A 19,518-nucleotide genomic window follows, 5' to 3' on the forward strand; every position below is an offset into this window, starting at 1 on the left:
CCCAACTAAACATCCATCCCACCCACCCCCCAGAAAAAAGAATTAAAAGGGAAAAATAAATTTTAAAAACATTTTTAAAAGAACTCTGCACTGTTCTGAGTCCTCCTGGGCAGCAACAGCAGCAGCGGGAACCGTCCTTTGAGGCCTGTCAGGCCCTGCCCTGGGCCAGGGGGTGAGTGGCAGGAACGGGGCCCTTAGGCACTCACGCAGAATAAAATATTCCTTCCATGCTCCACTCTGCAAGAGCATGGGGAGTCAACTGTAGATCACTGCTCTGATCTACAGTTAAGCGGTATAGAATTTTTCTGAAATAAATAACTACCGTATTTTTCGCCCCATAGGACACACCGCCCTATAGGACGCACCTAGTTTTTTGGGAGGGTGGGGGATAAAGAAAAAAAAAAAATTCCCCCCCCCCCAGGCACGGGGCTGGGGCAGGGGAAGCCCGAGCTTCCCCTGACACCAGCCCCAAGAACAGCCTGCTATCCGCAAGCCTAGGGAGCCGTGCTGGCTCTTCAGCGCGCCCGAGGCTTCAGAATGCAGGCAGCTCTGCACAACCTTTGGGAGCCCAGGGTGGCTTGGCACTGGGCTCCTGAGGGTTGCGCAGAGCTGCGCGGAGCCTGGGAGGGTTGGCACCGGGCTCCAGAGGGTTGTGCAGAGCTGCGCGGAGCCTGGGAGGGTTGGCGCCGGGCTCTGGAGGGTTGCGCAGAGCTGCACGGAGCCTGGGAGGGTTGGCGCCGGGCTCCGGAGGGTTGCGCAGAGCTGCGCGGAGCCTGGGAGGGTTGGCGCAGGGCTCCGGAGGGTTGCGCAGAGCTGCACGGAGCCTGGGAGGGTTGGCGCCGGGCTCCGGAGGGTTGCGCAGAGCTGCACGGAGCCTGGGAGGGTTGGCGCCGGGCTCCGGAGGGTTGCGCAGAGCTGCGCGGAGCCTGGGAGGGTTGGCGCAGGGCTCCGGAGGGTTGCACAGAGCTGTGCGGAGCCGGGGAGGGTTGGCGCCGGGCTCCGGAGGGTTGCACAGAGCTTCCTGAAGCCTGGAGAGCGAGAGGGGTCGGTGCGCACCTATAGGACGCACTTCAGCAAAAGCCTGTATTTGCCCCATAGGACACACACACATTTCCCCTTCATTTTTGGAGGGGGGAAAGTGCGTCCCATAGGGCGAAAAATACAGTACATGTATTTGACAGCAGCACATGAGAACATAAGAAGAGCCTGCTGGATCACGACATGTCCCCCCTGCCTAGCATCCTGGTCTCACAGTGGCCGAACAGATGTCCCCATGGGAAGCCACCAAGCACGATGGGAGTACAAGAGCCCTTATCCCTTCTGCGGCTTCCAGCCACTGGGATTCAGAAGCGTCGTTGCCTCCAGCTGTCAAGGCAGAACATAACCATCAAGGCTAAGAGTCATCAATAGCTCCATGAATTTGTGTAATGCCCTTTTAAAAGTATCTAGGTTAGTGGCCATCGCTGCCTCCTGTGGGAGTGAGTTCCATAGTTTAACTGTGTGTTTCATCATGTCTCCCCACATTCAGCTTCACTGGATGGGCACAAGAACAGGCGTGGTAGTTCCATAGTTTAACTGTGAGTTTCATCATGTCTCCCCACATTCAGCTTCACTGGATGGGCACAAGAACAGGCGTGGTAGAGAGAAACCTTTCTCTCTTCACTTTCTCCAGACATGCACAATAAAGGTAAAGGGACCCCTGACCATTAGGTCCAGTCATGATCAACTCTGGGGTTGCAGCGCTCATCTCGCTTTATTGGCCGAGGGAGCTGGCGTACAGCTTCCGGGTCATGTGGCCAGCATGACTAGGCTGCTTCTGGTGAACCAGAGCAGCACACGGAAACGCCTATTTATCTACTTGCACTTTGACGTGCTTTCGAACTGCTAGGTTGGCAGGAGCTGGGACCGAGCAACAGGAGCTCACCCCGTCACAGGGATTCGAACCGTCGACCTTCTGATCGGCAAGTCCTAGGCTCTGTGGTTTAACCCACAGCGCCATCCGTGTCCTGACATGCACAATAGTATAAACTTATATCATGTCACCTGTTACTCTCCTTTTCTCTAAACTAAAAGGTCCCAAATGCTGGAGCCTTTCTTCCCAGGGGAGGCACTCCATCTCCTTGCTCATTTTGGTTGAGGCAGAATCACTGAGTGGATTATCTGTTGTAGAACTGAAGGACAAACCGAGACCTCCTTGCCCCGTAGTAACGTTTGTTTAGGTTTTGTTATCAGGGCTAGTTCCTCAGAGCGTCAGAGGCTCTTGGGAAACACAAGTTTGTTGGGTTTTTTGTTTTAAGGGGTATAGCTTTTTTATATTGTACAGCTTTTGTTATCAGGGCTAATGCCTCAGAGCGTCAGAGGCTCTTGGGAAACACAAGGTTGGGTCTTTTTTTCTGTTTTAAGGGGCATAGCTTTTTATATTGTACATGTTGTACACCAGGAGATAATTTTTTGAAATATTAAGCAGTTCAGGAATACTATTAAGCAAGCAAGCAAGCAAGGCTGTCCTAACTTTGCTCATCACTCCTGTTAACCAGTGGTTGAAACACAATTTCAAAAAAAATTCATAAGTCATAAATAGATGCCACCTCACACTGCTGTTCTGAAATGGCCTTTGCAACCTGGTCCTTTCAGATGTTTTCGACTACAATTCCCATCATTTAGCCTCAACCACCTGGAAGGCTCCATATTGGCGAAGCCGCCTTTGAAAGTTTAAGAGTGCTTCCAAGAAGAACAAATGTCATCCTTGCTTACTAATGGTCTTCTTTCAAAAACAAGTTGTGCTAATGACTGTGGGTTCTCCAGACTGTGGATGAATTTGTTTCAGACACCGGACTTTGTCTTTTTACAGGAGCCTCCTTCAGACAACCCTGTATATCACTTCAGTGGTGAAGCAGAGAATTCTCCTTTCTCTCCCCCCAACCACCCTTCCTGCTGCTTCTGCATCACTGACCTGCTGGAGCAAAATGGGAGGCAGGGGACCAAAAACCTGCCAATCCCAAGAGAAAAACAGTCCTAGCACACACGGCTTTGCGTATTAAAAACTCTCTTCAACCGCGGTACCATTATGATCACAGAAATAGCATGGAGTTTGCTTCCTCTGCCCTGGTGCTGAACATATGTACTTGGGATTCAGCACCTCTTTGTTGTTGGAGTACAGGGCCCCTTTGCGGCAGTGTGGGGAGGGTGTTGGTGGGGCTGCAGGGATTGTGGAAGGTCAAGCCTCTTCCCACACGGCTCTCCCACTGGAAGCCTCTGCTGCATCAGGGTCCCTTCCACAAACCGCTTCTTGGCCTTTTGGCTAAGATCAAGTGTAGTACCTTTCACAAAGGAGTCTGGACTCAAGCCTTTAATGTGGCACTTCCATGTGGGTTCTGTACACAGACGGCAATGCTCAAGCACACGCCCTTCCTGTGGGGACACGCTTAAGAATGATGGGCCTCCATTTTATATGGGGGCTGCTCTCCCACGAAGGGGATCGGTTCAGGTGACAGTATATACCTAATTCTCAAATCCAGACCCTGTCATCAGAACAGAGTGAGCACTGAAAAGACTAGAGTAACTTATTTCTGATCTGCGGGCTGTGCTCTCTGCCTCCTGCACTACTCTGGCTCTTGTTGGCTTGGAGGTGAGGTGGGTGGCAGAAAGGCCTACCCATTGGCCTGGAGAGCACTATAGCCTTCTTGCAAGTGGAAGGTGTTATGTATTGAAATTCTCACCCTGGCCACCAGGAGTATCGTGTATATAGTTTTCACTCAGGTCCACGTCAGTTACTTTAGGCGGGAAACCCTGGGTTGTTTTTGTTATAATGTTGACAGCCGGCTGCCTATAAAAGTAGGCCGGCTGAGCTGTTTGCTGTTCAGTTCAGTTCCAGCTTACTATAAAGAACCACTTGGAGAAATCTCTGTGTCATCTGCTTTGTCTACCCACTACTTAATAGAAGGAATTCAGGGTGTTATCCAGACTGACCCCGCAAACCCACAACATCATGCATAGGTGCCATGGTGGCATGTGGCCTGTTTAGGTCTGCCTCCATCACCTGCCACTCTCTGGGTGGTCATTTGGGGGCTCCCAGGGCTGTGGTCCAGCCTAGCTGCAGCCTTGTCCAAACAGATGTCCATTTTTGCCCCCTTGAAAGGCCAGGTGGAGGGAACTAATGCTCTTGAGAAGCATACGGCAAAACCACTGCAGAAGACTAAGACACCAAGCAAGCCAAGGGGGATTTGGCTGTTGTGTTACAAGATCCATCTCTTGCTTTGCCTTCCCCCCTTTTCACTTCTGTCAAAGATCTACCCAGTTCCTGCTTGCTCCCTCTCAACTCATATAAATCATTGTCCTTTGCAAAATCCAAGCTGCTTGGGGATGCTTTGGCTAGAATGTCTGCAGTTTGATATACAACTTTCAAGATAGGCTTCCATGAATAGGACATTACAAGAAGCTGACCAGACAAAAACGAGTCATCCTGATATGTTAGTTTGGCCTTGACATTCTTGGTTCAGATCTGAGCGAGCCGCAGCAATGAGGCGAACATGCTGTTCTTCTTCTGGAGCCTCATGTTTCTGGGGCCCAAACCCCTCTGGCTCATGTCCATGAGAAACTATGCAGCCAATTAAAGATTCTCACTAGCCCCCTGCACCAAAAGTAAAAAGGCCACACTGTGAACATAATTGACATTCTGGTTGGGAACAGAAGCAGCAAGAGCCACAGAGGTGGAGGATCATTTAACAGACATGGTGTCCAAGGAAAAGGGGGTGGGCAGGGAGGAGGAAAAGAGGAAACTCAGATGCCAGTTTTTAAAATAACACTTATACAAATAAGCAGCTGGAAAGGAAACATTAAGGGAGCCTGATGGAACTAGTGCTATAGGACAGATGAGGGGACACAAAGGCAACTAGTGCCTCAGCGGAATTGATGGAATAGTTCTGTTTTCCTTTTCTCCAAGTACAGTGGTACCTCGGGTTAAGTACTTAATTTGTTCCGGAGGTCCGTACTTAACCTGAAACTGTTCTTAACCTGAAGCGCCACTTTAGCTAATGGGGCCCCCTGCTGCCACCGCGCCGCCGGAGCATGATTTCTGTTCTCATCCTGAAGCAAAGTTCTTAACCTGAAGCACTATTTCTGGGTTAGCGGAGTCTGTAACCTGAAGCGTATGTAACCTGAAGCGTATGTAACCCGAGGTACCACTGTATTACATTTCAGCAGAACCCAAGAAGTTGCTGTGGGACACACAGCAAATGGGTGGGCTTTTTCCTCACTTCTCTCACCTGGTTGCTAGGTAGGAGTTGTTGTGGTTTTCGTTACACTCTATCACCTCACCCTAACGTCCCAGGTGGGGTTACAATAATTAAATCAAAACATTAATTTTAAAGCACAGTATTAGATAATATCAAAAACATTTTAAAACAATATGGTAGGTTGGTTGGCATCTGCCTGTTTCAAGAGACAGTGGAGTGCCCCTCTGGGGGTGAAGTCAAGCCGCTGTGTTAGCAGCACCAAAATGACCTCCCCTGTATGCAAGCCATGGCAGTGTGTATGGAGGTCCTGGGTTGCCCATATGACAAGACCTCCCTCTCAGCCTCACTGATCTGCCCCAAAGGAAAGCAGAGCAACACATTTGGAACCACCTTGGCTGCAGAGGTTGCCAGAAGTAGGCCTGCAAGGTGCCATCCAACCATCTTAGGCACTTCACTCCAGATTTGTGTAGGGTTTATTCCTAAGCCATTATTTCTCCCAAAGATATCCTGCAAGGCAGCAGAGGTTTAGGATCAAAGTTTTCCTTCCCCTAGATGGACATCCTTCCCAGATTGTTGAGTCTAATCTACCTCACACTTCCCTCTACAGCATGTGCGGGAACCGCCTTCTTGACTATTGGACCCACTATTATTCATGTCCGCTCAATCCACTATAGCCTATTTTCCCATGCAGGGGAAGTCCCTAACTCACCTAGGGTTTGAGACCCATCAGTTACCCTTACCTGGTTTAACTGACCACTTGAAGCCATTTCCCAGGGTGTGGCTGCTGTTGAATACTGACAGCTTCTAGGAGCTACAGGTGAGAGCTGAGTGCAGGGTGGGGACGAAAGGCGGACAAACTACCCCAGAAGGAGCACAACGTGTCCCCCACCAGAGGTACTACCCTCCCCTAATATCCCATATACCCAATTTACATTCACATAAATAAGTGGTTCCTAGAAATACACATCCCAGGTGTCAAAAGCCTAGAGAGCATTCGCCAGAATCTGTATAATGATAGTGACAGGTACTCTATGTGGAAAAGGAGTTCCACAACTCAATGGCTACCACAGAGAAGGCCACTCCCAAGTTTCTGTGGGTGAAGGAACTACCAAGTGGGCTCCCTCTGGCAATCTCAGCACCCAAGAAGGTCTGTAGGGGAAGAGGCAGTCTTTGAGATATTTGATCTGCCTGATCCGTTGCTTTTTACATGACTTAAATTTTCTGTAGTCCACAAACACAAGTCCTAATTCTGGGGGCTTTCAGATCTTGCCTAGCATGTGATAATTTCATACTCTCACTCACTGGATCATCACTTTGCCGTTGTGAGTGGGCTCCCTTTCCATGGAGGCGCAGGTTACAGCAACAGCCAAGGCAACATTTTTCCACCTTCGCCGCATCAAGCAGTTGGTCCCTTACCTTTCCCGCCCCGACCTGGCCACAGTGATCCATGTGACGGTCACCTCCAGGCTTGACTACTGTAATTTGCTCTACTCAGGTCTGCCCTTGAAGCTGTCCCAGAAACTGCAGCGGGTGCAGAATGCTGCAGTGAGGCTCAACACGGGGTCTCTGCCATGGGAGCATATTCACCCAGTGCTTTTCCAGCTGCACTGGCTCCCGGTGGAGTACAGGGTCAGATTTAAGGTGCTGGTTTTGACCTTTAAAGCCCTTCACGGCCCAGGACCCTTGTACCTACGGGACTGCCTCTCCCAGTATGCCCCACGGAGGACCTTAAGGTACATAAATAGCAACACCCTAGAGGTCCTGGCCAGGCCCTAAGGAAGTTAGATTAGCCTCAACCAGAGCCAGGGCCTTTTCAACACTGGCTCCGGCCTGGTGGAACACTCTGCCTCATGAGACCAGGGCCCTGCTGGATCTGATTTGTTTCTGCAGGGTCTGTAAGACAGAGTTGTTCCGCCTGGCCTTTGGCTTAGAATCAATTTGATTCCCTCCCCCTCTTTCTTTTTTCCTTTCTCCTCCTGAGATGAGGCTGCATTTTAACATTTTAACGTTTTAATGTTGTATTTTAATCTTGTTTTTTTAAGTTGTATTTCAATCAACTTGTTTTTATTATTGGTTGTTAGCTGCCCTGAGCCCGGTTTTGGCTGGGGAGGGCGGGGTATAAATAAAATTTATTTATTATTATTATTATTATTATTATTATTATTATTATTATGACTCTTGTATGTGAAGCTGTCAGGAGTCTTGTACTCCCAGCAGGGTCACCCAAGGCAGTAACGTCAATGGGAACTAGCTGGCCAAAGAATGATCCAATAATAATAATAATAATAATAATAATAATAATAATAATAATTAATTTTATTTATTATTATTTATTGATTGATTGATAAATAAAATTTATTAAATTAATTAAGAAGTCCTCAACAGCAGAACAGGCAGAAGATAACAAGTGGCATGTTACAACGGCTGTGAAGGCGGATGAAGGTTGCAGCAGAATCATTTGCTATGATTCAAGGAATGAGGCAGTTGAGCAGCTCGACAGCTGTATCCATAACTGAGCAGCCCTATTTAGGATCCACTCTGCTCACCCCAAAAAGAGGGAGGGGCAAGAAAAGGTTCCCTAAACATCGTCTGCCTCCCTTTTCCCCTGACTGGATTACCGCACCCAGTGGGCTCACCACCCAGTAGTCGTAAAAGACATTTGAACTTTGGAACATGAAATATACAGACTTTGTTGGATAACACAGATAATGGGTATCCCAAATGCAGAACTGCCATCATTGCAAGAGAGCTGTGACGTTTTAACGTGGATATTGCAGTGTTTCAAGAAACTCAAAGAACAGGAGAAGGACAACTGAAGGAAGAAAAAGGAGGCCACACATTCTTCTGAAAAGGTCTACCGGGACAAGAACGTTTAATACACACTATCAAAAATGATCTTGTGAAGCTCTTGTCAGAAGTCCCTACCAGCATTAATGAGCGACTTTCATCCCTTTGAATAAAACTTACCAAAAACCAACAGGCTACTATTCTCAGCACTTATGCACCAACACTGGATGCCAATGAAGACATTAAAGAAAATTTTTACTCTCAGCTGGATGCCATCCTAACAGAGACGCCTAAGGAGGATAAAATTATCCGCCTGAGTGATTTTAATGCAAGAGTTAGGCGAGATTTCAATCTGTGGCTGGGACTATTGGGAAAGAAGGAGATGGCAACAGCAACCAGAACGGAATCTTACTTTTGACTATATGTGTAGCACACAACCTTGTTATTACCAACACACTCTTTCGACAAAAAATAAATAAATTTTAAACATCATGTTGGCACCCTTGGTCGAACCACTGGCACCTCTTAGACTATGTAATTGTCCCAGCTGAAGACTGCCATGATGTGCTCCTTACCAGAGCTATGACGAGTTCTGACGACTGCTGGACAGATCACCAATTAATACACTCCACGGTGGCTATCAAGATTATACCTCAACGCAGCCTTCAAGGAAGGAAACCAAGGCGCAAAATGAACACTCAAGCCCTTCAAGATCCCATTAAGTGGGATTACTTCCAAACGGCTTTTAAGGACCACCTGCTTTTGGAGTTCCCTGATAATGTTGAGGAACACTGGACCAAGCTAAAAACATCCATTATTGCAGCCTGTGAACAAACTATTGGATACCAAACCAAGAAACACCAGGACTGGTTTGATGAATATGAAAGTGAGGTTGAACACATTATTGACAAGAAAAGGAAGGCCTTTCAGATCTGGCAAAGAGATAGAAACTGCGCAACTAAGAAAAAAACCTATGCCAATGCTAAGGCTGAGGTTCACAGAGGAACCAGAAAACTAAATAACACCTGGTGGATAAAAAAAGCTCAAGAGATCCAGCACTTAGCCGACACTCATGATGCACAAGTTTCTTTAAAGCCACAAAGACCATCTATGTGCCAATAAATCATGGCATGTGCCCCCTAACCTCAACGGACAGTACCACACTTCTAAAAGATAAAAAGCTATTGCACTGCTCTGGAAAGAACATTACCAGCATCTCCTTACCTGCAACTCACTCGTAGCTGCTGAGGTCCTTTCACAAATTGTGCAAAAACAAATTAGAGATGAGCTTGCAGAATCTGCAAATCTGGGAGAGTTGTGTGCAGCTACTAACTAACCAAATGAAAAACAACGAAGCCAGCGGACCTGATGGGATACCTGCCAAAGTCTTCAAAGTGGGAGGAATTGAACTTACACAACTTCACAAGCTCATCAAAAAACACTGAGAGAGAGGGGAGATCCTAGCAGACTTTAGGAATGCCAAAATTACCAATCTCTGTTAACAAGGTGATAGAACGGATTGCAGAAGCTATTGAGGTATCTAATTATTAGCTGCAGCTAGCAAAATTCTTGCAAGGATCTTAGCACTGTCTCCTAACAATATCCAAGGCTGCCCTTCCTGAATCCCAAAATGGTTTTCGACCTTCTAGGGGGACAGTGGACATGATTTTCACCTCTCGACAGCTTCAAGAAAAATGCAAAGAGCAAAACCAGCCCCTGTACTGTATATGGCGTTTATTGACCTAAGGCCTTTGACACTGTAAATTGTAATGCCCTGTGGACTGTCCTTCTGAAAATGGGCTGCCCAGATAAATTTGTGAACATCATTCGACTCCTCTATGATAATATGACAGCAACAATCACAGTTAACAATGGCTCTCAAAGTGGAAGAGTAGGATCAGGTGTTAAATAGGGTTGTGTTACTGCCCCAACTCTATTTATTATTCTCATTACCATGATCCTATACTTTGTCGAAGGGAAACTCCTCACCAGAGTAGAAATCATATATTGAACACATGGAAAGCTCTTTAATCTGAATAGGCTGAAACCACAGTAAGGTTACCATAACTTCTGTCATAGAGCTTCAGTATACTGATGAAAACGTAGTGTGTGCACGCTCAGAGGATGACCTCCAAACCATACTAAATATCTTTGCAGAAGCTTACAAAAAGCTTGGCCTATTGTTCAACATCCAAAAAACCAAAGTGCTGCACCAAAAAGCAAAAAAAACAGCCCCTTTGCAGCGCCACAAATCCAACTCAATGGTGTAATGTTGGAAAGTGTCAGTTACTTCTCCTACCTAAGCAGTTGTCTTTCCACAAGGGCAGACATTGATGCTGAAATCCAGCATTGACTGAGCTCTGAGAGTGCAGCTTTCTCTCGATTGAAGTGCAGAGTGTTTGAGGACCAGAACTTTCACAGGGAAACCAAAATGCTTGTTTACAAAGCTAATGTATTACCAACCTTATTGTATTGCTTGTGAAACATGGACCACTTATAAACGCCATCTCCAACTCCTTAAAATATTCCATCAACGGTGTCTCTGAAAATTTTTACACATCACTTGGGAAGACAGGCAAACTAATGCCAGTGTACAGGAAGAAGCAAAGACCACCAGTGTTGAAGCAATGATTCTTCAACATCAACTCTTTTGGACTGGTCATGTTGTTCAGATGCCTGATCATCATCTTCCAAAGCAACTACTCTATTCCGAACTTTAAAATGGAAAGCATAATGCTGGTGGTCAACCAAAGAGGTTTAAAGACTTTCTCAAGGCAAATCTTAAAAAAAATGTAGTGTAAACATTGACAACTGGGAAACACTGGCCTGTGGGCGCTCCAGCGCCTTTGCCAAAGGTGTCATGGACTTTGAAGATGCTCGAACTCAGGACAAAAGGAGAAATGTGCTAGGAGGAAGGAACGCTTGGCAAACCCTCACAGTGATCAGCTACCACCCAGAAACTTATGTCCCCACTGTGAAAGGATGTGTGGATCCAGAATTGGCCTCCACAGTCACTTGCGGACTCACTGTTAAAACTGTGTTTATGGAAAAGAATCTTACTCGGCTATGAGTGATCACCAAAGAAGAATTACATACTCTAGAGAAGACAATGAGAGCTTAGGTAGCAATCATGTGTATACTTACCTGGGAGTAACCTCTACTGAACGTAATGGGATTTCTGAATAGACTTGTACAGGGGTGTGGTGCTAATTTTAAATCAAGGGTCCTTATTTTGCAGGCTCTGCCGCCCTCTTGTGGTGCGCTTGCAATATTGCCTTTGTTTCATTTTCCTAGCAAAAATCACCTCTCCCTCAATAATTGCTGTAGACCAACTATCCAGCAGAGGCAGATTTATGCATCCCCGCCCCCCCCTTTTTTTACATAGCAAGCACTTTTATGTGGGAACTAGCCTTTCCTTTGTGTAGATTTTAACATTTATGCAGCTGCATGCAAGTGAGAAAGAAAATCCCTTGAACTTCTGTCTGGCCCAGAAACTTAGTCTCAGGAACAAAGGTGACGACTGCAGTAATTTCTAAAATGGAACATTTTTAGAGCAGGTTTGGAAACACTATCACTACATTTAGCCCAAATGTATTGTTATGAGCTTTTTGGGAGGTGGGAATCAATCAGTCTGAATGGCATCCTGGGTGCCTTCGAAGTCTTGGAATCCTGTATCTGTCCGCTCATAATGTTTTTCTTACTACCATATTCTTCCATGTATAACATGCCGCCATGTATAAGACAACCCCTATTTTTCAAACCCCAAATTAAGAAATCAATATTTTGGGAGAGGGGAGGGGAGATCGCCCTGAGTTATGAGGGTTTTTTGGGAGGGGGGAGGTCACCCTTCAGTTGTTGAGGAGGTCACTGCCACCAATCGCTCAAACACCTGCCCACTCGCTGCCAATTGCCTGTCTGCCTTGCCTCTTCAAATTGCCTGCACACCCACCTGCCTTGCCAAAGTTGCCAAGTGCACTCCCACACGCCTCGCTGTAGCTGCAAATTGCCTGCCCGCTCACCACAGTCACAGCCAATCGCCCGCCCACTACCCCCCCATGCATTCACTATCCATGTATAAGACGACCCCCAATTTTTGCCTCTTTTTATAGTGAAAACCATTGTCTTATACATGGGAAAATACCGTATGTTTTTCTTCTATGTATTGAAAATATTTATGTGTCATCACACTAAATAGGACCCTCGTACCTACGGGACCGCCTCTCCTGGTACTCCCCACGGAGAGCCTCAAGGTCCATAAATAGCAACACCCTGGAGGTCCCGGGCCCTAAGGAAGTTAGATTGGCTTCAACCAGAGACAGGGCCTTTTCAACTCTGGCTCCGGCCTGGTGGAATGCTCTGCCTCATGAGACCAGGGCCCTGCAGGATCTGATTTCTTTCCACAGGGCCTGTAAGACGAGTTGTTACACCTGGCCTTTGGCTTGGAGCCAATTTGATTCCCTCCCCCTCTTTCTTTTTTCCTTTCTCCTCCTGCGATGAGGCTACATTTTAATATTTTAATATTTCAATATTTTAATGTTGTATTTTAATTTTGTTTTTAAGTTATATTCATTCAACTTGTTTTTATTATTGCTTTTTAGCCGCCCTGAGCCCGGCCTTGGCTGGGAAAGGCGGGGTATTTATTATTATTATTATTATTATTATTATTATTATTATTATTAAATCTCTCTTGGGCATAGACAGGTGGCGCTGCAAACTGCAGCATGACGGCAGCTTTCAGAGAAATGCCAGGTAACTGCAGCAAGTTCTGAGGTGAGTGGCAGTGGCAGCAGGCAAGCCACAGAGGAAGAATTATGGCAGGCCGAGGAAGCTTCTCAGAACCCGAGGCCATGGCAGGCCTAACCATGAGGCAAGGTGAGGCAACCAGCTCAGGCAGAAGGATTCACAAGGGTAGCAGGACCTTTGGCCTCCGGGGAATCCATCACCCACTGCTGTTGCCACTGAAAGCTGCTCTTTGAAAGCCATTTCCTCTTTGACAGCCCTCCTACCCCATGTCACCTCTGTGGTGGCCCCTTGGCGAGTAGGAGATGCTGATGGTCTCCTCTCACCCCTAGGGAGGAAATGGCAGGAGCTGCCCTCTGGGGTCTCCTGGGCTTGGCACCCACCCAGAGTGATTCAGAGCAGGCTATTTTTCTGGCTTCCATCACAGTGTCCGATTCTGCCTGAAGCAGTTTAGTCCTGCTGCTCATATGACCCGGAAGCTGTCTGTGGACAAATGCCGCCTCCCTCAGCCAGAAGCAAGATGAGTGCCACAACCCCATAGTCACCTTTCACTGGACTTAACCATCCAGGGGTCCTTTACCTTTTACCTTGCTTTCCTTCCCACAATGGCCTTCAATTCCCACTTCAACCATCTTGAATCTTGATTTTATTTCCCCCCTTGTTCCCAATGTAGATCTGCCCACTAGTGGAGGAAGAGGAGTGCGGGGAGAGCGCACCGCCACTGGCAGTGCGATCCTGGTGGGGTGCCATCATGGCTGCACCCCTGCCCACCCTGGGTGCCACGCCCCCACAGGTGTCACGCCATGCTCCGAGGATGCACGCCATGCCCCCAGGTGTCACGCCATGCTCATCGTCTAACATTGTGTATGCCATCAAATGCCAACAGTATCCTTCAGCTCTCTATATTGGACAAACAGGCCAAACCTTACGCCAAAGAATAAACGGACATAAATCTGACATCAGGAATCACAAGACAGAGAAACCAGTAGGAGAACACTTCAATCTATACAAGATCTCAAAGTAGCTGTTCTATTACAAAGGAATTTCAGAAATAGACTGGAAAGAGAAGCTGCTGAATTGCAACTTATTACCAAACTTAAAACCATGGAGAGACCTGGTCTGAACAAAGACATTGGATTCTTATCTCATTATACATGACAAAGCCATTTTTCACCTTCTCACCCCTTGCTTTTTCCTGTAAGACCTATTGCAGTCGTTAAGAGTCGTCAACAGGCTCATCACAGCTATCTGCCAATCACCTAATCCCACCACCCTTCTGAGTAATACCCCTCCCCACCTTCTCACTATATAGAAGGGTCTGGTGACTTCTGTTTCAGTGTATCTGAAGAAGTGTGCATACACACGAAAGCTCATACCAAGAACTAACTTAGTTGGTCTTTAAGGTGCTACTGGAAGGAATTTTTTTATTTTGTTATGCCCCCAGGACGCATGCCATGCCACACTCATGCCTGCTCTCCACCCCCTGGTGCCAGAGTGTGAAGCTCCGCCACTGGATCTGCCTTCCACTTTTTTTTCTGGGTGGCGGGAATCACTTTGTGGTTTGCCCCAGGTGCCAAAATACCTTGGGCAAGCCCTGCCTGAGCAGTTGCATAATTGCTATTGCTATCTATTGGGTTTAACACATTTTATGTTACATGGCGCGTTCTAACCAATCGTATAAGCGTTGGTAGACGAACATTCTAATGGCAAGTAAGCGCATGCACTTTCAGCTGTCAACTGTCAACAACGGTCAGTTAATACTCGGCTTTATTATTGTGTTGTCCGGTCAGTTCGGTTCTTGTTTTCTTATGAGTGAGCTGTTGTCACTCCCAATTGTTGAATAAGCGTATTTGAGGAACTTACACTGCCTTGGGCTTCTGACTTTTTCCGAACATTTAACATTGGCAACAAAGGTGGGATTGATGAGCTCCCGCAGCCTGCTAGAGGCCCAAGACCGCACTGCAGCACCGCCGCCTGCCGCCTCGCAGTAAGCGCGACCTCACTGCCACGCTGGACTCAGCAAATAGTCCCAGAAACGAGACCGCGCCTGCCGCGTCTTCACAACCACCCACAATCGCACAAGTGACTGCTCCAGGTCTGAGGAGGGCCACCAGTCATAGTCAGCCGCCACTGGACTTCGATTAATTATTATTATTATTATTATTTATTTATACCCTGCCAATCTGGCTGAGTTTCCCCAGCCACGCTGGGCGGCTCCCAATCAAGTATTAAAAACAATACAGCATTAAATATTAAAAACTTCCCTAAGCAGGGCTGCCTTCAGATGTCTTTTAAAGATAGGATAGCTGCTTATTTCCTTCACATCTGAAGGTAGGGTGTTCCACAGGGTGGGCGCAACTACCGAGAAGGCCCTCTGTCTGGTTCCCTGTATCCTCACTTCTCGCAATGAGGGAACTGCCAGAATGCCCTTGGCGCTGGACCTCAGTGTCTGGGCTGAACGATGGGGGTGGAGACGCTCCTTCAGGTATACAGGACCGAGGCCGTTTAGGGCTTTAAAGGTCAGCACCAACACTTTGAATTGTGCTCGGAAACGTACTGGGAGCCAATGCAGATCTCTCAGGACCGGTATTATGTGGCCCCAGCAGCCACTCCCAGTCACCAGTCTAGCTGCCACATTCTGGATTAATTGCAGTTTCTGAGTCACCTTCAAAGGTGTCATCTGCATACTGATGAACACCCAGCCCAAACCCCCTGATGATCTCTCCCAGCGGCTTTATATAGATATTAAAAAGCATGGGGGAGAGGACGGAACCCTGAGGCACTCCACAAGTGAGAGCCCAGGGGTCTGAACACTCATCTCCCATCACCACTTTCTAGACACGGCCCAGGAGAAAGGAGCGGAACCACCATATAACAGTGCCCCCAGCTCCCAGCCCCTCTAGACGGTCCAGAAGGATGTTATGGTTGATGGTGTCAAAGGCCACTGAGAGATCCAGCAGAACTAGGAAACAGCTCTCACCTTTGTCCCTAGCCCACCGGAGATCGTCAACCAGCGCAACCAAGGCAGTTTTAGTCCCATGAAGAGGCCTGAATCCCAACTGGAAAGGATCCAAATGGTCCGCATTCTCCAGGCGTGCCTGGAGTTGTTCAGCAACCACCTTGCTCAAGATTTGAGACTGATTTCATCAGAAAATACGGTTTACCAAAAATTCCAGAACAAAGTAAAAGGATCTTAAATGAGGAAATAACAGAACAAGAAATAGAGGGTGCCATCCAAAATATGAAATTGGGAAAATCACCAGGAACAGACGGCCTGACGGCTAAATACTACAAATTGCTGAAAGAATGGTTGATACAACCATTGAAGGAAGTTTGCAATGAAATTTTGAAGGGGAAAAAGGCACCTGAATCGTGGAAAGAGGCTTTCATCTCACTTATACCGAAAACAGAAACTGAGAAGAACCAGGTTAGAAACTACCGCCCTATATCTTTACTCAATGTGGATTACAAAATTTTTGCAGACATTTTGGCAAAAAGATTGAAAAGAGTGTTGATAGAGGAGATTCATAAGGACCAAACAGGCTTTCTCCCAGGGAGATATATGTCAGACAATGTGAGGAACATTATAGACATCTTGGAGCTGCTAGATGTTGACATTAACAGGAAAGCAGTTCTGATTTTTGTGGACGCGGAGAAAGCCTTTGACAATATCTGTTGGACTTTTATGAAAAAGAATCTCCAAGGGATGGGGGTAGGCCAAGGTTTTGAAAACGGTATAGGTGCAATATATTCTCAACAAAAGGCCAAGTTAATTGTAAACAATGTGGTAACAGAAGAAATACCCATAGAAAAAGGTACACGGCAGGGATGCCCAATATCCCCTTTGCTTTTTATATCAGTCCTGGAGGTTTTGTTAAACATGATTAGAAAGGACCAGTTGGTTAAAGGAGTTCAGGTCGGAGTTAGACATTACAAATTAAGAGCATTTGCAGATGATCTAGTATTGACCTTGCAACAGCCAGACACTAGTACTAAAAGAGTATTAGAACTAATTGAAATATTTGGTCGAGTAGCAGGTTTCAAATTGAACAAACAAAAAACGAAAGTGCTGGAAAAAAATTTAACAATGGAAGAAAGAGAGAGTTTTCAGAATGAAACAGGCTTGGAAATAACAAAAAGGGTAAAATACCTGGGGTTAAACTTAACATCCAAGAATGTGAACCTATTTAAGGATAATTATGAAAAAAGTTGGGCAGAGGTAAAGAAGGATTTGGAAATATGGTCAAGGTTGAAACTTTCCTTGTTAGGCCGAATTGCTACTATTAAGATGAATGTATTGCCTAGAATGCTGTTTTTATTCCAGACGTTGCAGATTTTGGACAAGATGGACTGTTTCAAGAAGTGGCAGAAAGACATATCAAAATTTGTCTGGCAGGGCAAAAAGCCCAGAATTAAATTTAAGATTTTAACTGATGCAAAGGACAGAGGGGGGTTTGCCCTGCCGGACTTAAGACTTTATTATGAATTGGCAGCTTTCTGCTGGTTGAAACACTGGCTACTTCTTGAGAACACTGACATTTTGGACCTGGAAGGGTACGATAACAGCTTTGGTTGGCATGCATACTTATGGTATGACAAGGTAAAGGTGTATAAAAGTTTTAAAAACCATATTGTAAGGAAAGCATTGTATAATGTTTGGATTAGATATAAAGATCTGCTGGAAAGTAAAACCCCTAGGTGGGTGTCACCAATGGAAGCGAGGGAAGTAAAAAAGCTTAATATGGACTCTAAATGGCCAAAATATCATGAGATTCTAGAATATGATGGTGAAAGGGTGAAACTTCAGAGTTATGAGAAACTAAAGCCTAAGGTTCGAGATTGGTTGCATTACCATCAGATAAATGAGACATTTAAACAGGACAGGAAAATAGGATTTCAGAAAGAGAAGTCAAAACTAGAAACAGAATTGTTGGAATCCAATACTAAGAACTTATCAAAAATGTATAACTTGCTGTTGAAATGGAATACACAGGATGAAACGGTGAAATCAGCAATGATTAAATGGGCACAAGACATTGGTCAGGATATTATGTTTGCTGACTGGGAACAGTTATGGACCACCGGTATCAAATTTACTGCATGTAATGCTTTAAAAGAAAATATTATGAAAATGATTTATCGGTGGTACATGACCCCAGTCAAGCTTGCAAAAATTTACCATTTGCCTAGTAATAAGTGTTGGAAATGTAATGAGACTGAAGGCACTTTCTACCACCTTTGGTGGACCTGCCCAAAGGTTAAAGCTTTCTGGGAAATGATCTATAATGAAATTAAGAAGGTCCTTAAGTGGACTTTTCCTAAGAAACCAGAGGCTTTCCTCTTGGGCATGGTTGGCCAAGTGGTGTTAAGGAAGGATAGGATTTTCTTTATGTATGCCACTACAGCAGCAAGAATTCTACTGGCAAAGTATTGGAAGACGCAAGAACTACCTACTCTGGAAGAATGGCAAACAAAGGTGATTGACTTTATGGGACTGGCCGAGATGACGGGCAGAATCCGGGACCAGGGGAAAGAGACAGTGGAAGAGGACTGGAAAAAATTTAAAATATATCTTAAAAATAATTGTAAAATTGAGGAATGTTAAGATGTCAGGGGGTAAGAGGTAAAGAATTGCAGCAGTAATCAAAAAAACTAAAGGAATCTTTATGAAAGGGAATTAAGATAATGGACCTAAGGGTTGCTAAAGAACCATTAAACAAGGATGCAGGGATGGGGAGGTATGGGGAAGTCAAAGAAAGAAGGGTATGAACTGATGAGTTTGAAGTTATATTGTTCTATACTGTTTTTATTATCTGTCTGAAAAACGAATAAAAATTATTATAAAAAAAAAAAAAAGATAGTTGGCCATATTGGCCGCATCTAAAGATTTTTTTTAAGTAGCAGTTTAATGACCGCCTCTTTCAGCGGGTCTAGGAAGGCTCCTCCACAGAGGGAAGCATTCACCACCCCACGAAGCCCATCGCCCAGCCCTTCCCGGCTTGCTTTTATCAGCCAGGATGGGCAAGAATCAAGGAGACAGGTGGTTGGTTTCACTTGTCCAAGCAGCCTGTCCACATCCTCGGAGGTAACAGATTGGAATTGATCCCACGCAACTTGACTAGACAGGACTCTAGCACTCTCCCGCCCCAGCCCTGTTTCCACGGTGGAGACTACCTCCTTCTGAATCTGAGCGACTTTATCTGCAAAAAACTTTGCAAAAGCTTTGCAGGAGATCTTGGGGTCCCAACCAGGCCCTGGTGATGCAGGTGGTTCTGATAGATTGTGAACCACCTGAAAATGTCTCCTGCTGCTGTTTTCTGCAGATGCAATAGAGGCGGTGAAGAAGGCCCTCTTCGACGTCGCCATTGCCACTTGGCAGGCTCGATGTTGAGCTCCAACCCATGTCCGGTCTAATTCAGAATGAGTTTTCCGCCACCGGCACTCTAGCCATCTCAGCAATTGTTTCATTGGAAAACCATGGGGCTGTCCGGGCTCCATGCAACTGGAGAGGGCGCTTCGGAGCCAGACAGTCAATAGCCCTGGTTAACTCCGCATTCCAGCAGGCCACCAGGGAATCAGCTGAAAGGCCATCAACTTGGGATAAAACATCCCCTACCACTCTCTGGTAGCCAATTGGATCCATTAAGTGGCAGGGGCGGACCATCCAAATTGGTCTCACCTCCCTGCAGAGGGGAAGGGTCGCGGAGAAGTCCAGCTGCACCAGGAAGTGATCTGACCATGGCACTTCTTTTGTTTT

General features: G+C 46.2%; 1 protein-coding gene across 2 annotated transcripts in view; it reads right to left on the bottom strand.

Annotated features, from left to right (window-relative positions):
• Positions 1-19,518, bottom strand: part of LOC307207522 (uncharacterized protein) — a 97,292-nt gene that overhangs the window by 75,130 nt on the left and 2,644 nt on the right. The window lies entirely within an intron of this gene.

The sequence above is a fragment of the Podarcis cretensis genome (genome assembly GCF_951804945.1).
Source record: "Podarcis cretensis genome assembly, chromosome: Z".
In the NCBI taxonomy this organism is placed as follows: domain Eukaryota; kingdom Metazoa; phylum Chordata; class Lepidosauria; order Squamata; family Lacertidae; genus Podarcis; species Podarcis cretensis.